The sequence below is a fragment of the Sciurus vulgaris genome (genome assembly GCF_902686455.1).
Source record: "Sciurus vulgaris genome assembly, chromosome: 5".
Taxonomy (NCBI): domain Eukaryota; kingdom Metazoa; phylum Chordata; class Mammalia; order Rodentia; family Sciuridae; genus Sciurus; species Sciurus vulgaris.
In genome coordinates, this window is record NC_136465.1 from 77222231 (window position 1) to 77230288 (window position 8058).

The 8058-nt window shown below is 41.5% G+C and overlaps 1 pseudogene across 1 annotated transcript; it reads left to right on the forward strand.

The window, feature by feature from the left end:
* Positions 1-202: 202 nt before the first annotated feature.
* LOC306662223 (tRNA N6-adenosine threonylcarbamoyltransferase-like) lies at positions 203-1197 on the forward strand (annotated as a pseudogene). The gene has a single exon. The product of its transcript is annotated as a tRNA N6-adenosine threonylcarbamoyltransferase-like (transcript).
* The last annotated feature ends 6861 nt before the right edge of the window (positions 1198-8058 follow it).

Consider the following 8058-nt stretch of genomic DNA (forward strand, 5'->3'; position numbering starts at 1 on the left):
ATGATTTATTACATTAGAAATCAATCACCTTAAGATATATAGAGCCTGGAGTTCTGTGCTTGTCCGGGTGCCATCTGCTTTCTACTTGGGGCTGGCTCTTCTCCCTCCTAGCTCCGGATGTGCTGCCCAGCACCGAGGCCTGAGGGCCTCCGCAGCTCCACGGTTTCTAGTAGCCTGCCAGCGTTTTTTCTCTGGGTCTACCATGCTGGTGGTGCTGGGTTTTGAAGGCAGTGCCAACAAGATTGGAGTGGGAGTGGTGCGTGATGGCAAGGTGCTAGCGAACCCGCGGAAAACTTATGTCACACCTCGGTGCACCGGGTCCCTTCCAGGTGATAGTGCCAGACGACACCGCGGTGTTATCCTAGATCTCCTGCAGGAGGCACTAATAAGCTGTATTAGCCTCCCGGGATATCGATTGCATTGCTTACACCAAAGGTCCTGGCACGGGTACGCCATTGGTTTCTGGAGGCACTGGCCCATACCGTGGCCCAACTATGGAATAAACCATTGATAGGTGTGAACCACTGTATAGGCCACATTGAAATGGGCCGTCTCATCACTGGAGCCACCAGCCCAACTGTGCTGTATGTCAGTGGAGGAAATAACTCAGGTGATTGCCTACTCAGAGCCTCCTTACTGCATATTTGGGGAAACCATTGATATTGCTGTGGGTAATTGTCTGTATCGTTTTGCTGGAATGCTGAAGATTTCCAATGATCCTAGTCCCAGGCTACAACATTGAACAGATGGCAGAGCGAGGCAAGAAGCTTGTTGAGCTGTCATATACTGTAAAGGGGATGGATGTCTCATTCTCAGGGATCCTTTCATTGAGGATGTAGCCCAAGATGCTGGCCACCAGTGATTGTACTCCTGAGGATCTGTGTTTCTCCTTGCAGGAAACTGTGTTTGCAATGCTGGTAGAGATCACAGAGCGAGCCTTGGAGCATTGTGGTTCTCAGGAAGCCCTCCTTGTGGGAGGTGTGGGGTGTAATTTGCAGCTGCAGGAGATGATGGAGACAATGTGCCAGGATGTGGAGCTAAGCTTTTTGCCACAGATGAGAGATTGACAATGGAGCCATGATAACCCAGGCTGACTGGGAGATGTTTCAGGCTGGAAAGAGGATGCCCTTTGATGACTCTGGGATTACACAGAGGTATTGTGCAGATGAAGTAGAAGTGACCTGGAGGGAAGATTAACAGGATCAGAAGAGATAGTTCCCTAAGTAGAACTCAAAGGACCCTGGCCCTTAATCTCTCTCCTGATGTGGGAATCTTGGCAATGCTATGGACTCTACTCTACGGCCTTGCTGTGGACTCAGATGTGAGGCTTGGTGCCCCATATGGAGCCTCTAGATGACTCAGCAATAAAGTGTTTTAGATTTTGTTAAAAAAAAAAAAAAAAAAAAAAAAAGATATATAGAACCACACCCCCACCTCTCAACTACTTCAAAATTAAATGGCACACTTATAAATATCTCACAGATGAAAGAAGAAAGCACAAGAAAAGTAAATAAAAAGTACTTTGAACTAAGTGATAATAAACACTTAAAATATCAGAATCTCTGGGGTGAAACAGTATTCAGATGAACACTTATAACTTAAAGTATTAGAAAGAAGTTAAGATTAACAAAGTTATTTTCAAATTAGGTAGTAGGGAAGAAAAAAGCATAGGTGCACAAAGGCCGAACATTTTCCCTAATAAGTGGAGGATGATATATAATGGGGCTGGGAGTGGGGATGAGAGAATAATTGGGGAACTTTAGAATATATAGAAGAAAATGAGAGGGAGGGGGTATGAAAAATGGTGGAATGAGACAAACATCATTGCCCTATGTACATGTATGATTACACGAATTGTATGAATCTGCATTGTGTACAACCATAGAAACAAAATTATGTACCCCAATTGTGTACAATGAATCAAAATGCAGTCTGTAAAAAATTAAAAGCCAAATAAAAATAATAAAAAAAAGCATAGGTGCAGAAATATGTGAAATAGAAAATAATGCTGCTAAAAGTTGATAAAAATCTAAGAAATCTAATTGAGAAAAAAGCAAGAAAAAATATCAATGATGAGCAAGCTATCAAAACAACCCTAGAGATTCTAGAAATGTATTAAGTTAATATTACAATTGTATAATTATAATTATATAGCTTAAACATAACTTGGTCTATTTTAGAGGATAGAAACCCCTGCTTATTTACATGATCCATGTGAGTGATATGTTTTTATCCCATCCTTTCACCTTTAGTTTGTGAATGTCTCTGCCTATGAGGTGAGTCTCCTGGAGGCAGCATACTGTTGGGTCTTGTTTTTTTTATCCAATTTGCCAGTCTATGTCTTTTGATTGAAAAGTTTAAGTCATTAATGCTCAAGGTTATTATTGAGATATGATTTGTGTTCCCAGTCCTTTTGGTTTATTTCTAGTTTTTAATTTGAATTAGTTTCTCCTTTGATTGACTATTCCTTTAGTGTAGTTCCTCTCTTCACTGGTTTTCACTGCTTTTTAAAATTTCATCTTCTTGAAATATTTTGTTGAGCATTTTTAAGTTCTTAATCATTCTAACGTCTAGGTCATCTCTGAATCTAGTTCTGTTGATTACTTTGTATCTTGACAGGGGATGGGGGTGGTTTTCTTCTGTTGGTAAGTACTATAGTGTTTTTACTGAATGCATCTTGTGTAGAACAGGAAAAATTTAGGAAAACAGTATTCTTGTTTGGAAATGAACATGCCTCTTCTCAGACAGTGTGATGGATTGAGTCAATCTAGTTTAAAAGGTAGGCTGGATTAAATTTTACTGTGACCAGAATTGCTTTCACTTCACCATAGACTTGACGGTTCTCTTCTGACACCTTATCCTTGGGGTGGTGTTTGGGATTTCTCAATGCTTGTGCTCCACCTTCTGCTCAGTCTTCCCTGTATACCAGGTAGCACCACAAAGGTAGTCTTTCCTCATGTTCTTGCTCCTCTGCCAGTGAATGGCAGAGAGCTACTACTTACTACATGGCATTTTTGATAGGGTGGCAATGAGGAGACAGGATGATTCTCTGTTCTCTTTAATTTTAGGTAGTTTTTATATACTTGGGCCCTAGGGATGAAATTTTCTCAGAACTGCCTGACTTCCCATGACAGGCTGCCAAACTCAATTTTGTATCTGTGGCTTTTCTTATGAGTGGAAGATTTCCCTGTTCCTCCTTCAGTTTTAGGAGACTTTTATTTATTTATTTAAAAAAAAAAAATTTTTAGTTGTAGATGGACACAATACCTTTATTTATTTATTTATTTATTTATTTATTTTATGTGGTGCTGAGATTGAACCCAGTGCCTCACATGTGCTAGGCAAGAGCTCTACCACTGAGCCACAACCATAGCCCCAGGAGACTTTTAAATGTACTGGTATAGAATCCCAGGCTCAGGACAGTTTCTTGTCACTCCTCCAGGGGCGGGCTTTACCCGCAACCTGATCCCCTGGTAACAATGGGTCTTTGTGTTCTGGGTGCAACAGTATTTGCTGCTCCTCCCCAGAGTCTTAACCCTTTTGAGTAAGAGCACGGGTAGCTGGGCCTTCCTGCAGTGGTAGCTCTGCTATCCTCTGTGCCTAGAGTAGAGTGAGGCTCTGGCTAGCCCCCCACTATCTTCCTTGTGAACACCTGGTAGAGGTCATGAGCAAGTGCATGCTCTGAGCAAGAGCATGCTCCCTGCTTCTGTGGCACTCTTTAGTCTTCTAGCCCACACCAGGCCTATAAATCCACTAAAAACTTTGCTGCTTTCTTCTTGCTTGTACAATAGTGTGAATACCTCTTATGCTTAGGTGCAGATGAGACAGTCCACACATCCAGGCTCTGCTCATGAGAAATGTTATCCTTTGGAATTTTAGGCTATTTATTTGGACTTCGACATCAGTTCAGCTCTTGGGCTCAACTTTTTGGTTCAAGAAAAGTGATTTTGCAATTCGTTTGGCTTTTTTTCCTCATTGCCAGTGAGGGAACAGTGCTCTTTCCAGTAATTTGGATTCCAAGTAAAATTGGAAAACTTACAGTCTACGACTGAGCTATCTATACCCCAGCTATCTTTTTTAAAATTTATTTATTTATTTATTCATTGATTATGACAAGGTCTTGCTATGTTGTCTAGCAGTCCTCAAACTCCTGGGCTCAAGTGCTCTTCCTGCGTCAGCCTCCCAAGTAACCCATACAGTAGGCATGTGCTGCTGTGCCCAGATCAGGAGATAATTTTCATGGCTGCATAATATTGCTTTGTATTAACCTGACAGTTTATTCAATCAAACTCATATTATAGGGCATTGTGATACCTAATGTTTTATTTTCCCAGCTTCCTTGACCTGATCTACCTCTTAAAGTAGTGGACTCCTCTTTTTTCTTTCTTTTTTTAGACTTTTCCCTTCCCAACTCTCTGTAGTTCTAATGGGGGCTGCCAGTCAGAGTACCATCCACTATCCTCCAGATGAAAGAATGACTTAGGCCCTGCTATCATAGTGTCCTGGCTATGATGATTGATTCAGAGGAAAGCACAGAACAAAAGGAACAAAGCATTTCTCCAGAAACATTAGCATATATGAGGTCCTGTGTTCAATACCTAGCACCACACACGCAGAGACACAAAAGGAAATGAGTGTTTCTGTTGCAGAAATTACCCAAATCTGAGGAAGTTGGTAAATAGGCAGATGATATCAATAAAGTACAAAAGTTGTGCTGATCTGTGCACAATTTTAAAGAAGAAGAAGAAAACAAGTGAAAATTTTTGTCAGTTGGCATCAGAATTGAGGACTCACAGATGCCATCTTTCCCACTGCTTAGGTGGGGAAAGCCCATAAGTGGTAGGAGAAAAGGAGGCTTCCAGAGACCAGTAAATAGAAAAAGATGGGGAGAAGTGGGTCCTGGCAGCAGCAAATCTAATTCCAGGTTATAAATAAAGTCTTTGCTCTGGTTCCTTCAGTTCTTTCTTCATGTCTGATCTACCCTAGAAACCTTTTGTTGCTTGTGTTGTTCTGATGTGGGTTGGTCACTGGGCCAGGAAAGCATCTTAACTAGTTTGCAAGCTATGTGGGTTCAAGGTCTTGCATTACGAAGCACACTGAGAAACAAGGTAGCTTGCTCTTTTCTTCGTTAAGATACATTTCCAGAGTAGGAGTTATGAGCCAAGGAGTATGCTCATCTTAAAGGCTTTTGATGTGTGTTGTAAAATGGCCCTCAGAAAGGCTGTCCAATTTATATTCTTTCTAGGGCTGTGTATGTTCCTATTTTTAAAGAGTCACAATACTGAATAGTATCAATTTTTTAAAATTCCCATTTAGATAAAGATTTACTGCTTTTCTATTAATACTGCCTCCATATCTTTGTTCCCAGGTTTACCTTAACAGAACGATAAAAAGAGAAAAGGATATCAATCAGGAGTGGGAGTTTAGAATGCAAACCGGAAAAAAAGGGAGAAGTCCAAAATGCGTTAGAGCTTTACCTCTCTGAATCGTCAATCTGGCTTTGTCCCAAAACCACTATTATGAACTGGCTGGATCAGTGTAAATATTTCAGGGAGAAATAAATTTAAGGGAGTGAACTGTGGCCCCACCCTGCTTTACCACTTTCTCCTGATTGCCAGAGCATCAGTCAGAGTTGCACACTCTGTCTCGGGGTGCTGGGATATAAGGGTAGTGGGAGCCATTTCTTATCCACAAAGTTGTAGGCCTGACTTCTAGGAGTATTGGCTCTATTGCCAGCTGCTGTAGAATTCCTCCCATGAGCACTTGGTGTCAGAGTTGATTTAGGGAAGGTGGCTTCTTTGCCTGTCTTTCTCAACATAAATAGGAGGAAGGAAAAAAGGAAGAAAAACCTTTGGATTCTTTTGGTTTCCTTCTTGTCTTTTCCCATCTTTGGTCCCATTGATCCTTTACTCAGAGAGAAAAGTTTAAGCACCAAGAGGAAGCTTAGCAAAAAAAGATAAATATTAAAATATAGTAGACTCCTTGTGTCCTATTCTCTGTATTAGCTCTAACTTCCTTCCAGGCATAGGTTCTCAGTGGGGGCCCCCTATGCAGAGAGGATTAAGGTTGTGCACTGAGTTGTTACTCCTCTCCTACTCCTTTATTGAAAATGAAGTTCTTGAAGACAGGGTCTTCACCTGTGTGATTCATTGCTATTTGTTGGGTGCTTCTAAGTGCTTAGTTTTTCATTGAATGGAAGAATTATTACTACTCTGAAATTCTTTTGTTCCCTTAGTAGGAACTACCTAGTGACATTACCAACACAGCTTTCCTTCCCCTCCATTCACTCAGAAAGTTTGTTTAGATCTGAGCTCTGGGCACTGTGATATAAAATTCTCTGTTATTCTGGAGACCAAGGACAAGCCCCAGATGTGACAGAACACTCTGGACTGAAGAAGCACTTGCACTGCATCTCTATTTTAGTAAGCTCTGACTCAGCCCTATCTATCTCTTCCTTTCCTGTGCTCCTCCCTGGTCACTTACTATAGTCAAACTTCAAGTATAACCTCTGTTATCTTACTTTTGCTATGGCCTCTTAGCCTGTCTCCCCTAAACTTAACTTCAGTTCCTGACCACAACTCTCCCAAAATTCTTGACCTGGATGTCTTTCTATAGTTCCTGACTAACTTTTGACTCTCGTTTCCCTTCTTCCTGGCATCTTGTTTTGGGCTCTACCGTTACTACCCCCCTCTAATTCAGTTCGTTCTATTTGCTCTCCCTTGTTGGGCTGCCAGCCAGTTGATTTTGTTCCCCCAATTCCTACTTCTCCCCAGAACTCCCCTCTCTTGCCCAGGTCCCACTTCCTGCTGGTGGTACAGAAGTGGCTACAATTCAGGTGTCCAGAGTTGGAATTATCTCAGCTGTGAGAAGAAAAAAGTTCTAATCCCAAGGCAAAGGGAATGGCACGTTTGTACAGACTGACAAACCTATCTACACCCCAGGGTAACAGGGTAAGGAACACAATCAGGGATGAACAGACAGGAGAAACAGCTGTGCTATGGTGGAGAGGATTTGTAATTTGGTGGTGAGCTTATGGAACCAGAGGACAGAAGTGAGCAAACTCTGAAGGGTTGAAGTGTTACTAGTGTTGAATAGATGCTTTGTTACACCAGCAAGAACAGAGGGTAAAGTTGCTACCGTGTGCATGTATCTAAAACTAAAGTATACATTTCTCCTAAAGCAGAATATAAGTGTAATTGGGTTCCTAGGTCTTGGAGCCAGGGCTGCTGGCTTGAACTCCTGTTAATTTGAATTTATCCTTTCTTCCTTAGAGGGACATTCCATTCTCACAGTCAGGAGCCCTGAAAAGAAACTGGGCTGTACTTTGCTCTCTCTCAGACTAGGTTTTTTGTTGCATTGTTTTTGTTTTAAAGCTAAACCTAATGAGGTTTTGCTAACTCAGAAGTACTCATGAGGAAACAGAACAGGTGGAGAAAAGATTCTGAAAAGGGAAAAAATTCTCTTTGTTAATGATGCCTGTTCCCTTCTAGTATCTTTCTACAGGGTCACCGTGAAAAATGACTTTGTTGGGCCAGGTGTACACCTGTAATCCCAGTGACGAGGGAGATGGAGGCAGAGGATTGCAAGTTCAAGACCAGTCTCAGCAACTCAGCAATTTAGCGAGGACCTAAGCAAATTAGCAAGACCCTATCTTAAAAAAAAAAAAAAAAAAAAAAAAAAAAAAAAGAACCTGGCATGTGGTTCAGTGGTAAAGTGCCCCTAGGTTCAATTCCCAGTATCAAAAAGAAAAATAAAATGACTTTGTTCCAGTGAATGACAAGATAAGCAAGGTAAGAATCTAGTTGGGAGGACAGAAAGGGAAAGATGAGGAAAGACTGAGAGAGAATAAGGAAGAGGAGAAGAAAGTCTCCTGGGTGGAAATTCTCACGTCTTCTGGGTTGCAGAACACACAATACAGAAATGCAAGTAGGAACTGCTGGCTTATATCCTCCCCACCTCTCTCCCGCCTAAGAACAAGCAGAAGCGACCAGTTCTCACTCTGAGTATCTGCATGTCAATTAGATTAGCATTCCTGAAAGATGGTTACATTTGCTTTTG